Source organism: Felis catus, chromosome E1 (assembly GCF_018350175.1).
Source record: "Felis catus isolate Fca126 chromosome E1, F.catus_Fca126_mat1.0, whole genome shotgun sequence".
Classification (NCBI taxonomy): Eukaryota; Metazoa; Chordata; class Mammalia; order Carnivora; family Felidae; genus Felis; species Felis catus.
The window spans coordinates 32,493,921-32,512,865 of NC_058381.1; the positions used below are offsets into that span (position 1 = coordinate 32,493,921).

Here is an 18,945-nt window from a genome sequence, read left to right on the forward strand (position 1 = left end):
AAGGAAGGTTGGTAAAGGTTCCCTAAGTGTGTAATGTTTAGATTGAGATAAAAATAGGAGTTGACAACATGGAAGTCTTCTTCAATATCAATCCATTTTTATTACAACAAATACATTTAAAACACCTAATATCTTCAGACACGATGATGGGCTTTGGAGACAGAGGGGAGAGCAAAACATACCACATCATTCCCACCTGTCGTGGAATGTTTTTCTATAGCAATGTAGGCAGATTTTGATCTTCCATTTCCTCTCAGAATGTTTATCTCCTGACTATCCACATGGCTTATTCTCTCCCTTCTTTCAGGTTTTAACCCAAGTGACTTTTTTTTTTCTTTTCAGTAAATCTTTTCTAAATACTCCGTTACTTCTTGTCCCCCACCTTCCCCGTATTTACCCACATTTAACATTCAATGTATTTTGTGTGTTTGTCTTCTATACTATCTGTCTCTCATTTTAGAATGAAAGACTCACGAGGTGTTTTTTTTTTTTCTATTTTCCTCACAGTTATATCCCTAAATTCCCCAACAGGGGTGGATGTCGAGTTGGTACTCAATAAATATTGATTGGATAAATAATTATGAATGCAATGGGCATTATGAAGGAAATTCTAGCAATTAAGTGGTAGAAGCCATACAAAAATATCTTTGCATGTAATCTTCATTTTAAGTATTCCTGCCATGATACTATATATTAGAATATCTCTAATACTCACAAAGATATCTACCATAGCAAAACTTTGCCTTATCCTTCCCTGCCCTTCTTCTCCCCATTTTATGGGCAGTTTAAGTGTAAAGGTGGCAGTTTAATTAACAGAACAAATACATAATGAACATTACATCCACAGAGTATAAGTCAAGGCTTAATCGTAGATTCCTATTATCATTCTATCTGTGCATCTTCATAAACACACAGCCAATGAAAAGGAACAGATAGATTGCTTATTCTAGGACCCCTCATATTGATCCCTAGTGAATTATCACCTGTAACTATAAATTACAGCACATTGCCCAAACACTGGTCTCTTGGCAGAAAAATATCTGAATTTTTCATGGCAGAATCTCCCTGCTTTGCTCTGTTGCAACTATACTCTGTGTGCCCTGCAAACTTTAGCCCTGTGCTTCTTTTAGGGAATGCTAGAACTCAATTTCCAATATGTGTTTGGGAGGAAGGTTTTCCCCTCACAGCACCAAGCTGAGTGTCTTACAGTTCAACTCAATTATGATGCTGTCTACCCACGGATAGCCTCACATCCCACAAGTTAAGGGCTCAGTCCTAGAAGACTGCCTCCATCCCACTTCAGATGCCAGCATCAAGCCCACGTTGTCACCTGTCTATGCTTCAGACTGACTGGCTATAAATCAGAGGTTCCCATGACCTTCTCCTTGAGTTTGATTAATTTGCCAGAGGAGCTCACAGAACCCAGAAAATACATTTACTCACTAGATTACTGGTTTATTATAAAAGGCTATAACTCAAGAACAGCCAGATGGGCAAGGTGTGGGGTATAAAAATGTCAAACTTCCATGTTCTCTCCAAGTGTGCCCATTCTCCCCAAATCCTCATGTGTTCATCAACCCAGAAACTCTCTAAGTCCCATCATTTTGGGTTTTTATGGAAGCTTCATTATATAGGCATGGTTGATTGAACCACTGACCATTGGCAATTAAATGCAATCTTCAGCCTCTTTACCCTCCACAGAGGTTAGGGGGTGGGACTGAAGGTTCAAACTCTAATAACACAGTTGGCTCCACTGGCAGCCAGCCCCCATACTTAGGTGGGGTCCAGAAGTCATTCCATTAACACAACCAAAGACACTATTATAGATCTCAACACTTAGGAAATCCCAAGGGTTTAGAGCTGTGAGCCAGGATATATATGTGTGAGCCAGAATGAGCCAAGATATATATATCATATATATATATATATATATATATATATATATATATATATATATATATATAAAATATCATATATATATATATATGTCACATTATTGTAACTTATTTTGCCTACTTCTATGGAGTTTTTAATTAAAATAATAAATTTTAAAAATAGGGTTAAAAAACCTACTTTCACTATGTCCATTATTCTCCCAAACAGTTCGGTTACTCTAAGGTTTAGGTGCAATACCATATTATTTGCACCTCCTCAACCCACCCTAGATCTGGGTGAAATGATCCAATAACTGTTTTGCTATTTGTTTGTTTTTTTTCTCTCTTTAAGCTTTATGTCTAATTATATGTGTTTCAAGTGTATTTTCATCAGTGTACTATGGATCATATTATCTTATTCAAACCCCATTCCAAAATAACAAAATACTTTTAGGCAGTTTACAATAGGAAATGTTTGTTATGTTTCTTTTTATTAGCCCATGACACAAGTTGATTCCTGATCATTTTCTTCTGACCTTGGTCTTCAGGAATTCCAGAGATGAATTTCACTCAAATGTCCAAAACCGATCTCTTTGCTTCGCAACCAAAACATTACAGGAAGACAGAGTTAGGAATAGAGAGAAACAATAGCTTTATTGCTTTGCAAGACAAAGGAGGCTGCCACAGGCTATGGCCTTCAAAAACTGCAAGCCTGTCCAGAGGAAGGGGCTAGGGGGTTTTATAGGGAAAGCCAGGATCAAGTGGGGTTCTACCAGAATTATGTTTATGCTGCCAACCTCCTTAGTTGTTTTCAGGGTGGTGCTGGTTCCAGAAACTAAAAGCCAAGAAAGGAGTGAGGGAGGTTTGCAGAAGAGAGGGAAAAGATCACTTAGTTTAAAATCCAACCTCATTGAAGATTTTATGGAGTCATTTTGATTTTTGTTCAACTCTATGCTTTTAAGCAGTTTCAAAATACAGTAATATTGCCACATTTGATGTAATTCAGAAACGTTCTCCTGCATAATGTTCAAATCCTCTCTTTATCTTTCTTCACAAGGACGTCTTGCCAAATCACATGTGTTCTGCTCAACATTTTACACGTATGATGTCATTTAATTCTCAAAAGAAGAATGTAAGAAAGTTTCTTTTATTAATAAGAACATTTACGTATAAATGCTAATAAGTAAACATATAAGGAAAACTACTTGTGCATATGTATGTGCATGTGAGTACATGGACATATTTGGGGGGGTTATACACACACATATTTACACACACACACATTCCTAATATTGTCAATGATGTCTTATAAGTTTTGGGAGAAGTAAATAAAAAATAAATTCATAGGGAATAATTACTTTTCAATTTTGCATGGACTGACCCATTAGTTTGATAATGCATTATTGTCCACCTTTGATTAACCTGTTATTCATGATGCTAATGTGTAAAAAAGTCTCCTTTAAAAAGTGACTTAAAATATGTCACCATTTTCATTTCTAGATGCTTCTGTGTTAGCCAAGTAAATTCAAGTGGACTTTCCATTTTCCATCCAAGTCGATCCAAGCTTTTTCATTCATAACATCTTTTTGTGCAATTGCACACCACTTCATTTCAAAATATTTACAGTATTAGTAATTTTAGCCTTTCCTTTTCTCTCTTTCTCTCTTTTGTTCTCTTCCTGTATTCATATTATTAAAATGCAGTCATCAACTATCAGACTCATTCTACCATCCTGAATATACAAGCTTCAATCATCCTGGCATTTTCATTTATTCAAATTACATACCCAAGTGTAATTGATTCCCAGTCCCCTTCATTTACTCTGAGCTAGAGATTTCTTTAAAATACAGATTTTATGATACATTTCCACCTCCTTGTTACATTTCTTAATACGCCAAGGCCCAGAGATACAATTAAATAATTTGGACAGAACTTGAATAGTCCCCGTGTGTAAGACTTACTTGGAGTTCTGTGAAGCATTTTAAGTCAGGAGATTTCCTAAATGCATCTCTCTGCTTTAATTTCAATGGTATTACTAAGAAAGAAAGAGGAAGAATTAATTACTTGTGTTTGCTGTTTCTTTTATATTTAATAATATTCTGTAGAGAGGGAAATGGTGGTGATTAGTAGCATTCCTATCAGATGCCTTTAACAGTAATGTCTAAAAAAATAAAAGCCAAGGTTGAGACCTTTTTTTTAAAAAAGATAATATATAATTTAATGTTTCAGAGGCAATGGGATGAGATGAGATGGTTTTAGGAATAAGCAGAGCTGCATCTGAATATCAGTATCACTGCATGATGTTGTTGGACTTCTTGGCAGCCTGTGACTTAATGATGTTTGTGTGTGTTTTGAGGGAAGTGTTATAGTAAACTAAGGCCTGGCCCTACAGTTTCTTTTGATTCATCATGCTTCAGTTTCAAAATCCATGCAATATGCCTTTCCCCCGCCTCCCTTAATGTATTTCCCATTGGTCTGTTTTGGCAACAATTCTGGTTTGGGATTTCTGATTTGAGTATCCTTCAAACGCCTGTCTTTTGTTACCCATCCCTTCTTCTTACACATTTGTCTGCTCACTCATTCTCTTCGATTATCTACAAAGTACCTGTTACAATACATCAATATGCTATATAAGCCTTAGATGTGATCTATATCTGAGATATTCCACATAGATAATATGCTGTCTCATTACAGAAGAGGTACAGAAAAAAAAAGAAAAGAAAAAGCTGTCATTTGAACATTATTATCTATGTCCTAGGTTCCGAAGTAGGTATTTTAGATATATTATCTTATTAATTCCTGAACAAGCCTGTAACTGTCTTTATTCCTTTCATCAAAAAAATATGGAGGTTAGGGGTGGCTCAGTCAGTTAAGCATTTGACTTTGGCTCAGGTCATGATCTCATGGTTTGTGACTTTGAGCCCCACATCAGGCTCTGTGCTGACAGCTCAGAGCCTGGAGCCTACTTTGGATTTTGTGTCTCCCTCTCTCTCTCTCCCACACGCATGCTCTGTCTGTCTGCCTCTCTCAAAAATAAATAAACATTAAAAAATTTTTAAAAAATACCGAGATTACAAGATGAAAAGAGATCTAGGGATTAGATGAACAATAATGTGGATGTATTTAACATTATTGACCTGTACACTCAAACATTTTTAAGATGGTAAATTTTATGTTATGTGTATTTTACCACAATTAGATATTAAAAGATAAATACTGGGGCACCTGGGTGGCTTAGTCAGTTATGCATCCGACTCTTGGTTTCAGCCCAGGTCGTGATCCCACGGTTTGTGGGTTCAAGCCCTGTGTCGGGCTCTGCACTGGCAGCATGGAGTCTGCTTGGGATTCTCTGTCTCTCTCCCTCTCTCTTTACCCCTCCCCTGCTTGAGCTTTCTCAAAAGAAAAAAAAAAGACTTAAAACAAAACCAACATTTAAATAAGTAAATAGATAAATAAATACTAAGTGAACTATTTAAGTATTTGGCTTGATGTCACCACAAGGAAGTGAAAGATCTTGGATTAAAAATTCAGTTTAATAAAGCTTCTTTTTGCACTGTACTTTATTACGGAATAAGATTATTGTCAAAAGAGGGACATCAGCCACCTGCTTTGGCGGTTCAAATAAGGAACGAAGAATGTGTTTGTAACACTTCCACTGCTGGACTCACTCCTTATACTGAAACGATCTCTGAGGGAGTTCCCTCCATTACATTGTATGTTTCCTGAAGGACAGTACCTTGTCTTAGACATCTTGCTATTCCACACTTTGACATGGTACCTGCAACACCACAGACACTCACCAATCCCATGTGAGCAAGATCTTGAAGGGCCTGATGCTAGAAATTGACCTTGAATGATGCACAGAACTTCATGAGGTGAAGGTGGGGGAAGAAAAGGCAGAAATCCAGTGGAAAAAAGTACTTGAGAAAGCTGTGAATAAAAGGAAGCATGGGGCATGTTAAGAGTACAAATCCATTTCATTTCTTCAAATGGGGAGTGGGACAGGATTAGAATGAGCACCGTGGCCTGCATTATTCCAAAAACATTACCTTTCATTTTTATTTATTTTTAAACTTTTATTTCAGAGACAGAGGGAGAGAATGCGAGTGGGGAAGTGGGGCAGAGGAAGAGACAGAGAGATTCCCAAGCAGGCTCCATGCTCAATGCAGAGCCTGATATGGGATCATGATCTGAGCCTAAATCAAGAGTCAGAAGCTCAATCGACTGAGCCACCCAGGTGCCCCCAAAACAATATCTTTTATTAACTGGAGTTATCTGTTACTCAGCATTTACCTGTCTCTTCTGAATGGTGATGACTATGTGTGGATTCTGTGCGATCCCTAAGTGTCTTCTGAATCATCAAAGCAACATTAAATTATTTCTATTATCTAGTCAAAAATTATATTCTATCCTATCCCAATTCTTTAAAAATCGTATTTCACACATAATACCGATGGTAGATGTATTAATCGGAATACTTGCTCATTCACAGCACTTCATTCCTCAAAGCTGCTGAATATTAAAACTTTTATTGTGCTCTTTCCATGTCAATCTCTGAGATACTGAACTGGGGCAACAAATTTAGTCGTCTTCCAGCTCTGGGCAATATTATCGTGAATATCCTTCTCTTTATGGTAAGACTTGTTTCCCAGATTTTACATACCAGTCTGTAAATCCAATCTGTATTCATCCATAGCATGTTCATGACCATAATATATGTCATAAATATTCATTATGTATGGATTGTAGAGGTGGCTATATCTTTAATATTTTACTTCAGTGTTTTTAGTTGACAGGCAAAAGTTTAAAACTTTTAAAAAGACATTGTAATCTATTATTAACATGAACATCAGCCACCATTCTCAATATGCATTTCCTTTTGTTCATATTTCAAAGAGTATGCTATATTCTAGCTGTTGTCATTTCTGAGCTTCAAGGGCTCAGAAACTATTGTTCCATTTTTTTCACCTGCATATATCTAACATTTTGTCTTTTATCAGTTATTTTCACATAACCATAGATATGAAAACATTTTTAAAATGGTCAGAGTGATGAGGTTTTGACTTTAATCAATGAGAGAAAGTTAATCCCTATTGGATATAAGAGGCTTATAAGGAAGTTTGAAAATTCAGAGAGAATTGTAATGAAATACTGAAGGAGCTATAATCACCTGATGAAAACTAGGGAGGTCAAAGGAAACATATGAAAAAGTTGCAAAGGCATTGGTCAATATGTTTTAGTTGTAGTCTGGTAGGTATCTGCTACTCAGTGAAAAGCCCTGTATGTAGCCCAGCCCTCCTTCAGTTACACCGGGCCAAACGACTAGTCCTGACCAATGGATCAAGAACAGAAGAGACATATATCATATTATGGGCTGATGCACAGAAAAGCAAAGTCAATTCCCTACACTCTGTGTTCTGCTGAGAATCCCAAAGAAGCCAATGTTTCAGATGGTGCCCCACTTGTGACCTGGCAGAGCTTGGTTTTCCCTGAATAACCAAGTGACTTTGTATAGCAGAGCCCTGTACCAACCTGTTTGGACATGGAGTAGCATGGAGCAAGACACATAATGCAATTTTAATGTGTTTAGCCGCAGAATCTTCCCGAGTTTTCCTCTCTGCATAGTCTAATCTCACCTGAAAAGAACAAAAGTTGATACTGGAAGTGGAGGGCCGTAATAAAATCTAAAATCTAAAACACGGGACTGGTGAAAAATTAACTAGCATTGGAGACTGAAAAGATAATGATTCATGTGACACAGTAGTGACACATTTGGTAAAACCTCTGCTTGTAATAGACTGGAAGGCAGATCCCGTTCCTCCTTATTCAACAGCACTCACTGCAGAAGAAGTCAAAAAGGAAACAATGCGGATGTGTTGCTATTGCAAGTACTTAGCAAAGTAGTATATAAAAGAGATACGCGGGGTCATGCAGGGGTCATGCAGAAGCAGAAGGTCACAGGGCACCTGGGTGGTTCAGTCTATTAACTGAGCCCATTTTGGCTCAGGTCATGATCTCAAGGTTTGGGAGTTTGAGCCCTGCATCAGGCTCGCTGCTGTCAGCACAAAAAGCCTGCTTCAGATCCTCTGCCCCCCTCTCTCCGCCCCTCCCCTGCTCACTTGCTTGTTGCTTTCTCTCTCTCTCTTTCTTTCAAAAATAAATAAATAAATAAACATTTTAAAAAAGGAAGTGAAAGGTCATAGACATTCTGTACGTTCAGGAGACTGAAATAATGGAGAAACCGATTGTTCTGAGGCTTCAAATTATTTTTTAAAAATCCAACTAAAAGGCTTTGTTTTTAGGGACAGGATCAGATTCACAGCATAGCTTTCCCATCGAAACGTAAGAACCTCAAAGTGGCTACCCATTGCATTGAGAGAAGCTTGAGGGAGGGAAAGCAAACCTGTATAACAAATCTTTGAACTGTATCTTCAAAAGAACATGGTGTATGCAATTATTGCCACGCTGGACTAACTGAATAAAGCAAACTAGAAGGTACTAAGTTTTGAAAAGAGAGAATTGATAGCTAAGTAAAGCCATTCTCAGGAAAGATAGAAGTGATGATGAATAGATTTGAAAGGTTTCTGTCCATGAAACAGCACTAGCTAAACATTTTTGTCCTTAAGTCCCATCCTAATTGCCACATTCAGTGACAGCGAAGGGGACACTTCAAATGCCTAATAGCAGGCTATTGATCTAATGCTCATATTATTATGGCTATTAAAGGTCAAGAGCCTCATGGAGGGAGGGCTTCGTCTAATTAGTCAGGAGTGTATGTCATCAATTTGTTACTTGTCGTTTAAATCTCAAACATGCTTTTCTTTTTTTTTTTTTGGAAGACCAATAGTATGGTGGAATAGGAAATGAATGGAAATATGCTTATTACTCATGTTCTTTATGTTAAATACATAGCCATTCAATGACCCTCACGATTGAAGTCATTGCAGATTAAATTCAATCGTTCTTAGCTCATCTTTGCAAACCATCAAGGAGGTAGGACGAGATTGCAACAGCAAGTAAAGCCAAGTCCCTCATGAGATGACAAGCAGGAAACAATGTTCAGGCTTATACTGAGCTTGATTTAGCCACTGATTTTCATTTTCTCCTTACATAGTTATGCAAAGCGAGCCAAAAGCTGCACAGGTGTTGATAAATTGATGTTTAGTGGTTTTTTCTAAGTCTTTGCCTTGTTAGAAACTGACATTATCTTCGATGGCTTAAAATGTTAGGGAAGGTTGACAGCTTTTTGATCTCTGAATTATTCCAAAGGGACAGGATTTCCCCTTCCTCTCTCCCCTTCAAAGAAGTCCGGCTTAGCACCTTGTCCTTTGCGAGCGCACCTCATATCTTGAAGCTACCAGGGACACAAAAATTGCAATTCCATATAATCATATACTTTTATGACATTCAAAATAGTGCTGACTCGACAAATGTTCTCAACCTACACTGTTCTTTGCACCCTTTGACAGTACTTCCAGACTCTCAATGCTGGCGTGTGCCTCCAGAACCCAGTTAAACAGTCAGACCATCAACCTCTCCATCTGACTGTAATAGACACAAAGCACCAGAACTGGAGTTCCTTCCCTGACTGAGTGAACTGTACAGGTTCCCACTGCAAACAAGCGAGGCCTGGGGTTAACACCAATGCCTAACATCAGCACTAACATGTTCTCTAGTGTCCCTGACATTAGATACCTGTGTAGGGGCATGAAAAAGCATTCCATTCTATGAGAGCCTTTGCACTTGAATATCTAGAAATCCCAGTTTGTCCCCAGATTGTTGAAGTAGGATGTGTCAGCTACTGTGATATGATCTGGCAAACTATCTTTTCATTCAACTGTGGAACTCCTAATTCTATTTTGGTAGTCATATAGGAATTATATGTGATAATTAATTATATAGAAATTAGGGACTTCTATTATAGGAATAATAATTAAATAATTTTAATGTTTGTTGAATTTTTCCTTTACGCTATTACCAGAGGGATCAGCAAGTCCCTTTTCAAGATAAGAAGATTGAGGTTCAGAGAGATTAAGTCATATTTTCAAGGTCGCTTAGCCATAGTGGCAGAGCTGAGAATTAATCCAACTTCACTTTGGCTTAGTGTCTACTTTTATCTGTTAAAATGTGGAGGCTTGGGGATCCTGGCTTGGGGCACCTGGGTGCCTCAGTTAGTTAAGCGTCCAACTTTGACTCAGGTCATGATCTCGCAGTTCGTGGGTTCAAGCCCCGTGTCAGGCTCTGTGCTGACAGCTCAGAGCCTGGAGCCTGCTTCAGATTCTGTGTCTCCTCTCTCTGCCCCTCCCCTGCTCATGCTCTATCTCTCTCTCTGTCTTGCAAAAATAAATAAGATGTTAAAAAAATGAAAAAAAATGTGGAGTCTTGTGTCCTGGGATCCATAGGTGTCAGTGTTAACTTCTAAATTACACAATTTTGTGTATGTGTGTATGTGCATTCCCTACCTACTCCCCCTCCCCGGAAAAAAGTTCATCTTTTACATCAGATACTTTAAGGGATACATCAGTTCAAAAATTCCACTGCCCCAGTATTTGAAGGAGAACAGTTTCCATCACTATGTCCTCTTTAGTCATTGTATTAACTATTTGCCATTCTTATGGGATTTGTCTGCTATTTGTGCATGTGACTATTTATCAGCAACCACTGCAAACTCTCATATTCAACAGGAATTCATATTTGCATTCCCCTCTAAATTACTAATGGCAATTCCACAAACACTGTACCATTTTTTTTCTCTTTCCTTTCCCTCTGTTTTAATCTATTGCTCTATTAGCTGTGAAGAAAAGAAATTCTGAACACTGATGTACCATTATATATTTCAACATTGAAGTATCTCTTATGAGTACCTAAAGAAATTGTTTGTATTTAAAAATGCAAGTGTTTTTTTAATGTTTAATATGAAACATTCATGTGATTCAAATATCAAAGTACTAGAAAATCTATACTTCAAGAAGTGTTGTTCTAACCCTGGTCTCTTTCCACTGTCCTGCCCTTGGTTCCCTACAGACAAGAATAGTATTAGTTACATGTGTTTATTTTCCGTTTTTCTTTGTGCAAATACAGAGAAGTCAAATGTATACTCTTATATTCTTCCCTTCCTTACACAAAAGTAGAAAATTATGCAATTTCATTTTAAACTATTCTCAGTAGTGTTATTGCTAGGTTTGCTTTATTTGCATTTCTATTACCCAGTATCCTTCTTGAATTTCTAAGCCACATTTTATCTTAAATTTGTCCTGTCTTTGATAGAGCCTAAAGATTATTTAAGAGATGTGAATTCTTAAAACAAACAAATACCTACTTTTTACTTAAATTTTGTTTGCTGGCTCTTTTTGCCTGTTGATTGATTTCTAAATCTTAGGATCGATAAAAAGCTGCAGTCAATTAAATATATTAGTAGCATCCTTCACAAATTGATTCAAAGGATGAACGACACAAATTAAAAAAGAAAATATTATAGCTACAAAACTTCATTAGAGATGGCAGAATGAAAATTTTAATATGCACCTTCCCCTCCATATGTGAAATAATGATATAATAACCCTTAGAAATCCTCAGATCCTTAAATGAGTTAATTCATATTCAGAACCTGTAAAAGAAAAATATTGTGTACAATATCTACCAAATTATTTGAAATGTTGATTAATGTTGCCAAGAACCCCTGTTCCCTGAAACACAATTTGGGTAAGACTGTCTCAGGATAACTGGCAGTAAAAGGGATTATTTTGAGTTCATCAATTCTACTCAATATTTCAAGCTTTGTAGAGCAAGCTCTAGCATCATTGCCTGTCAACTTCAGCTGTCGGTGGAGTACCTGGGTAGAAACAATCCCAGGAGAATTTCAAGCCAATCCATTTTCCTGGAAAATCTATACTTTCAATATATCCGATGTATTACATTAATCAGATATAATTACAAATAGGTTAAAGCTATTATTAATGGATTGCAATTTAGTTTGGATTCTGCATAATCTCCTTACTACCCAGGATACTGTCATAGAAAAAATGACATCAAGGTAAAAAATAAATCCATTGGTTGGCAGTTTATTGTCAAGTATGTTTAGTATAATGTCTGCAGTTGAACATTAAGAGGAGTTTCTTAACACACCTGCAATTAAGAATTACTTGGTGATGAACCAAGTCCATTTACTATGTTCGGAATAAGGAAGCCACCTTGGAAGATAGAAATGTCAGAACTAGAAATAAGCATCGTGAATTGTAAAGGATTTTTGTCTTTGTGTAATATGTCAAGGGATTAATTTTATATATAAAGCCCTTTCCCCTAGAAATTGATCTTTGAAAATATAGTAAATCCCTGTTGAGTCTTAGAAAATATGACATTTCCAAGTATAGATTTCAAATGAGTCATTCATGTTTAAAAATGCCTCTGTAGTCAAAGATGAGATAGATTCCAAATAAGTAAAAATAAGGTCAGTGCAAAATACTGGTTTAAGAAAAATTCTGTTCTAATAAGTGAAGTGTCATTTCTTTGGCCCCCTCTAGAAATATACTACATTTAATCTCCTTTGACCCCAGTGTAGTATTTTTATTTTATTTTATTTTATTTTATTTTATTTTATTTTATGAAGTTTATTTATTTTGAGAGAGAAAAAGAGAGAGTGGGGGAGGAGCAGAGAGAGAGGGAGAGACAGAACCACAAGCAGGCTCCGCACTGTCAGCACAGAGCCTGATGCAGGGCTAGAACTCAAGAACCATAAGATCCCAACCTGCGCCAAAGTGAGACGTTTAACTGAGTGAGACACCCAGGCACCCCACTCCCCAGTGTAGTATTTAAAGATGACTTTTCTCTCTTGGAAAATGACTGTAAGTGTTTTGTTTATGCCATTTACTGCCTGGAATACAGCTTTCTCATCTTATCCCAATGATGAGAATGTTTCAAGTTTCCCTTCATTGCCACCTCTCCATAAAGAGCCTTTCTTAAGGTCTTCCAATTGGGGTATTTTTAGTTCGTCCAAACTATCAGAGAACTGTATGCTTATCTCTTAGAACTCTTGATACATTCAAATATATATTTACCTCTCTTTCTGTCTTAGACTCTAAACTCCTTAAGGACAAGTACAGTTCTGCATTTAGAAAAATAATTTATGCTAATTAAGAGCTCACAAAATGGCTAGTGAATGAGTTGATGTGAATATAGTTCAACACTGGCCAATGTTGGTGCTGTAAAGAGAGGGAGGGTGCCTTACATTGGTGCCATTGATGCACACTGGTATACTCTTTAATAAACTTTAATTTTCTCAAATGACTGACTCTTGATATTTAGTAAATATGTTTAAGTTTAATATCTATGAAATCACAGGATTGATGAGTATGCTGAGACATTTTAAAATACATGAAAAACTTTAAAATGAAACCTAAATAGTTGGTCGGCATACCATGTCAAGTTTCCTAATGTGTTACTAATGCTTTGTGAACTACACTTAAAGAAAATACAACCTACTGGACAACCTTTCGTTGTTGAAATTTATTTTGGGTGACAAAATATAAGGTAATCAGCATGGTGTCCTTGAGTGCACATCATATGGCCAGCACATTCTTGCTGAGGTCGAGGACAGAGTTAGGAGCACAAAACATAGAGATTCATATATTTCAGTGATCATTTACAGACTGAGATCTATAAGTAAAATACCATAGTCCCAAATCTGTGCCTGAAAAAAAAATAAAAGAATAGATTTAACAAAGTTTTGTCTCATAGATTTGTGCTGGGTAAAGTTTTCTGAAATATAAGATGATTCAAATATACGTTCTTACCTGCTAGACCATTCTCCCTCCATCCCCCTAGCTTGGAGCATCGTGGGCATTATCTTCCCAAAATCTATTTTCCATGGACATCTGATATGGGTTGTGTATATTTTTATTTCCCCCTTTTAAAGTATAAGTTTCTTTTTATTATAATCACTGTGACTATGTAGAGTCATGAAATGAGAACACTGGCATCAAAACGGGGGAAGAAAATGCTTCTGATAAACTTTCATTATTGTCCCTCATATATTAAAATGGGAAAGTTTCGTGGCTATGTATGAATTGCTTTAACCTCGTCTTTATGCAGAGATGATTTTGAAAATGTTAGTGATCTCATAATGAGATACCTCACAGTGGAAAAGACTACTCTCTTTATTGGATTGGAGGCAAAGCTAAAAAAGTAATAGCCTCATTACTTTTGCACTAAGCATACCCAGATTAAGTGAACCTTGCATCCAGCAGCTGAATCAATGTTTAGTGCAACTGCAGAGTAAGACACATTGTTCGTGTTCCTGCCGTTTCAAAAGTGGACATATTTTTCATGTCGGCTATTTTGATATAAGACTCAATTCTAATAGTATTTCAACAAAAATATGTTTTGGGGGAATTAGTTTCCTAGTTGATAAGATTCTGACAATGATTGATGCTTGATACTTCTAATCCATTCATAAATGCTTCAGTACTTTGATTGCCTTGGAAGTAAAACTAAGACCCAAGGAGAAATATTCTATTCCTTTGAAGCATGGCTTGGGCCTATAACAGCAAAATTTAAATCAGTGGCAACATAGCTTCGATGTCACAACAACTGCAGCTGTGGTTATCATATTTCACCTCCTATAGAAAACTCTGATTTCAGAGCCCAATCTTAATTTTTGTTGTTACTATGCACTAATGACTATGTAGACCATTGAAATACATGTCCTTTGGTTCTTCACATGGTTTTGTGAAGTATGACAAATTAGATGTAAAACTGATTCCTACTTAGAATAAAAATCATTATTCTACTTCAGTGTCATCATCCTTGTTGCCTTACCCTTCTTGGATAGTTGGAATTGAGCATAACTAATCATTCAGGTCAAAAACATAACAAGAACATCCTCAATTTTAATTTTTCTAAATTATGAAGATGGTTGTATTTTAGGTGGGGTGCTTTGGGAAGGTATCTCTAAAGACTAATATTTGAACAGTGTTCTGAATAAAGGGAGGAAACAAGTTAATATCTAAGAAAGAATATCCTCAAGAAAAAGAATGGCAAGTCAAAGGCTATGAGTCAGGCTAGAGCTTGTTACGTGCATGAACAGCAATGGCTCTGAAGAGCACAGTGAGCTTAGGGAGAGGATTTGGAGGTAAGATTGGCAGTTATGGTGAGGTATTTACATTTTACCGCAATAGGATTGTAAACACTTGGAGTCTTTGAGTAAGAAAATGGAAAGATATGAAGGACATTCTAAGATTTTTCTGACTGCTGGGTGGAGAATAGAATACAGAGAACAAGTAATAAGACAGGGATAGGAGTAAAGTATCTACTTCGATAGGTAAGGAATGATGGCAATTTTTACTAGTTGAAGGCCATATGGGTGTGAATAAATGGTCACATTTGGGAAATTTTCGAGCTAAGGCTTAAAACAAATGCTAGAGGTTTAAATGTGGGTTCTGAGGGAAGAATCTGGCCTGGACAACTGGATTGGGGGTGGTGCTGTTTCCTAGCAGCACCTAGGGCTAGACCGGTGGGGAGCAGTTTAGGGGATGGGGTCAGCAGCAATTGACATGCGGTCTAGAGATCTGGGTTGCTGATGTATATACCTAAGAATCATCAGTGAATATATGGCCACGAGAAAGGATAAAATAATCTAAAGAATAAATTCAGACAGGGAAAAGGAGAGGTCTCAGGATGGCATCTTATGGGACTGCAGCATTCAAAGGTCAAGGAAGATCTGAGGAGGAACAGGCCCTGAAGTGAGAGGAAAACCAGGAGATTCCATTGCCCCAGAACACAAGTGATGCAACAATTTCAAGAAAGATCAAATGTGGGTAAGAAGTTGTGTATGAAGGACATTGTGAAATGCCCATTGAACTTATTAGCACTGTAGGGAATGTTGATGTCGACAAGGGAAGTTTAGGTGGAAAGACATGGGAGGCAGCGTGGTTGGCACAGATTCAAGAGGAAAGAGAGGTAAGAGAATGGAGACAGTGAATCTATGCAAGTCTTTCCTTTATTATAAAAAGGAGCAGAGGAGAGAAACAGTAGTTAAAGGGAGGTAAGGAACAACAGGAGGTAATTGCTTTAAAGTCCAATAAAGAAGGGCATTTGTAATGAAGACCAGAGGGAAAATGACTGTGGAGGCAATGTCTTTGAGTAGACAAGAGATTGGATTCACTGCACCGATGATGGTGTTGGACTTCGGTACTTAAAGGGGTGGTTTCACAATTGTAAGATGAACGGCAAAATATATGAGTGCAGATGTAGGCTAGATGTTGATTTAGGGGGGAAAGAATAAGGGCATTATTTTCTGATTGTTTCAATATTTTATTTAAAAAGATCCAGGGGTGCCTGAGTGGCTCAGCTGGCTGAGTGTCTGACTCTTGATTTTGGCTCAGGTCATGATCCCAGGGTCAAGGGATCAAGCCCTGGGTCAGGCTCTGCACTGAGCATAGAGCCTGCTTTAGACTCTCTCTCTCTCTCTCTCTCTCTCTCTCTCTCTCTCTCTCTCTCTCTTCCTCTGCCCCTCACCCCCTGCTCATGTGTATCCTCCCTCTAAAAAATATGAATTAAAAAGATCCAAAGGCATCAGCTGATTTTCAGAAAGAAAGAGGTATTAGGGACCCGAGGGTAGGGTAGAAGGTGTGAAATAGAAGTCTTACAGAGAGGGAAACTGGTTTCCCTGAGATAATATGGTAGGATTGCTTGGCAGAGCCGAGAGTCGCCCTTGAGATTTGTGATCATAAATTTAAAGAGATACCTATCAGCATGCTGTATGTTCTATTCTAGTCACATGCAGGTGTTTGGATAGAGGTGTAGTGTGAATATAGAGAATTATGCTGCTCAATCAGGGTAAAGATTATTCTGCACAAGTACAATGGGAGGATGGGGCAAGGGAGAGTGTGTGTGCAAGAAAGTAATTACCATGATGGGATATAGACGCAAAATACAAAAGGACTGGCACAGTAGACAAGTGGCCTAGTGAAGCTGAAGAATTACAGGAGTAAAAGTATTAGAGAAAATGAGCTGGGAATATAGAAAATATTAGCTGAAGAGCAGGGTACTTGAAATTGGCATGATTGATATACTGGAAATGACGTAGCGATCAGTGAAGAAATGTCTAGTTATAACTATGGGAAAAAGGTGCTTGGGACTCAGGAGGTTAAGGAACTGAAGGCCAGTGTTAAATACTGAAATCAGAAATCATAACAGAAGTAGTGTAGACATAAGGACAGCAAGGCATGTACTAAAATCTTTAGTGACCCTGAGGTTAATATACATCTGCATTAGTGAGGGATGTTTGATAGTATCCATGATACTATCATGATACTCCTGATAGGAGGTGCTTCTAATGAGCTTTTGAGGGAGAAAGTAAAGAAGGGACTGGAAGCATAAGCCAGGGTGAAGAATTTATCCTCTCTTACTGTGAATACTTACTGTGATACTCTGCAATACTGAGATATTAGAAATGTGAGAAAATCAAGTCACCTCTTGAAGGGCTTTTAAGTAAAAGTAGTGTCTAAGGGAAAGATACAAGGACTTGGGTTGTGTTGGCAACTGTGCACTACGCATCTTCTTTTTGCCCTGCAGATCCATTTTCCATCTTTCCCTACCCTGTTCTGTGTCCTGGGTGGCTGACTTACCTGCATTGCATGCCTTGTCCTCTAGTTTCTGGTAAGATTTGACCAAAGGGAGATTGGAGGGGAAGAGGAGAGGTGAGGTCATGGTTTTTACATGCCCTGTTACTCTCTTGTTGGGTTCTCTGTGAGCTATTGCATCCCTTAACTAAAGATTCCAGAATCTGGGGTGCCTGAGTGGCTCAGTTGGTTAAGCATATGACTTCAGCTGAGGTCATGATCTCACAGTTCATGAGTTTGAGCCCCGTGTCAGGCTCTGTGCTGACAGCTCAGAGCCTAGAGCCTGCTCGGAGCCTGTGTCTTCCTCTCTCTTCCCCTTTCCTGCTCGCTTTCTCTCTCAAAAATAAATAAATACTTTTATAATTAAAAATAAATAAGGATTCCAGAATCTGTTATGTGGTCTTCTATGCACAGATGTCTTACTTTCCATGTTATGTTAACTGCTCCTTGACTTTGCTCTTGTAAGCCTAAGGGTGGACATGATGTTCCACTGTGTCTACTCTTGGTGTACTGCATCATACCTTGTGGTTTCCCACACTCTGTCCACAGCTTTGCAAAGAGCATTCTCAGATTACCTACTTTGAGTACACCATTTCCTGCTACAATAATGACAAGACACAGGAAATGGTGCTTGAAGTGGCCCCGACAAGTGGACCCTTAAAAGGAATTCTGGAATTGGGTTGCTCATAGATTTGAGATAACTCTTCTGCTGCAGAGAAATGGGAGTGAATGCTAGTATGTGCTAGTATGCAATATGTACATACAGCATGCAATGAGGCTTGGTGCTAGACAAAGTGCTTGCAGCTCAAGGGTTGTGTTGATCTGTGACTATAGCCAGGACAGTGATTATACAGATTGTGCCATCAGCTAGCTAGCTATGAAGGCCTTACAGTACAACCGACTTCCGACATATTCATGGTTTCTGATTAGACAGTCGAAAAGGCTTGTTGAAATAATTACTAGTATACAGTTGTAATTACATAGCAATCATGATCCTATCCATGGTTCTGCTCTATGTTCACTGCTTTGGGTGCAGTAAGGGTTTTGGTGTTTAAGTCTCTCAAACTCTTCATATGTGCTCTGGGACCTCAATTAACCTTATTCAATTCTGATATTAGAAGTTAAATTAAGGCAATTTATTACCATGTAAATAAAGGTTATCAACATGTTTCAGTGGTAAATTAAGAACACACAGCAGTTACTGCGTTGTGGGCAATACTGAGAGACCTATGAAGTTACTAGCTTTGGTAGGTTATAACACTTCACACTTTGCTGACATAATAAAACCCTGCCTATTATGCCAAGTACAATTTCTTCAACTTCTCCTTTCACTTTCCCTCTGTTCCCAGAGAATTAGAATGTTGTGTGGTAGAGTCTGAATCCTGTGTCATCCATAGAATTCTCCAAAACAAGTTAATTTCATATCTCCAGGTCATGTCTCCTTAACTGAAGAA

At 37.8% G+C, this 18,945-nt stretch overlaps 1 long non-coding RNA gene across 19 annotated transcripts in view; it reads right to left on the reverse strand.

Moving 5' to 3' along the window:
- Positions 1-2,509: 2,509 nt before the first annotated feature.
- The window catches only part of LOC102901561, a 178,902-nt gene continuing 162,466 nt past the window's right edge, over positions 2,510-18,945 (reverse strand). For 11 of the 19 annotated variants that reach the window (XR_006589574.1, XR_006589578.1, XR_002149093.3 and 8 more), the window contains 4 exons: positions 7,407-7,510; positions 5,675-5,804; positions 3,836-3,909; positions 2,510-2,992 (listed from right to left, as the gene is read on the reverse strand). This is a non-coding gene — a long non-coding RNA (uncharacterized LOC102901561). The remainder of the gene's footprint in view (positions 2,993-3,835; positions 3,910-5,674; positions 5,805-7,406; positions 7,511-18,945) is intronic. The other 8 variants (XR_006589583.1, XR_002149095.3, XR_006589584.1 and 5 more) reach the window with 1 other exon arrangement.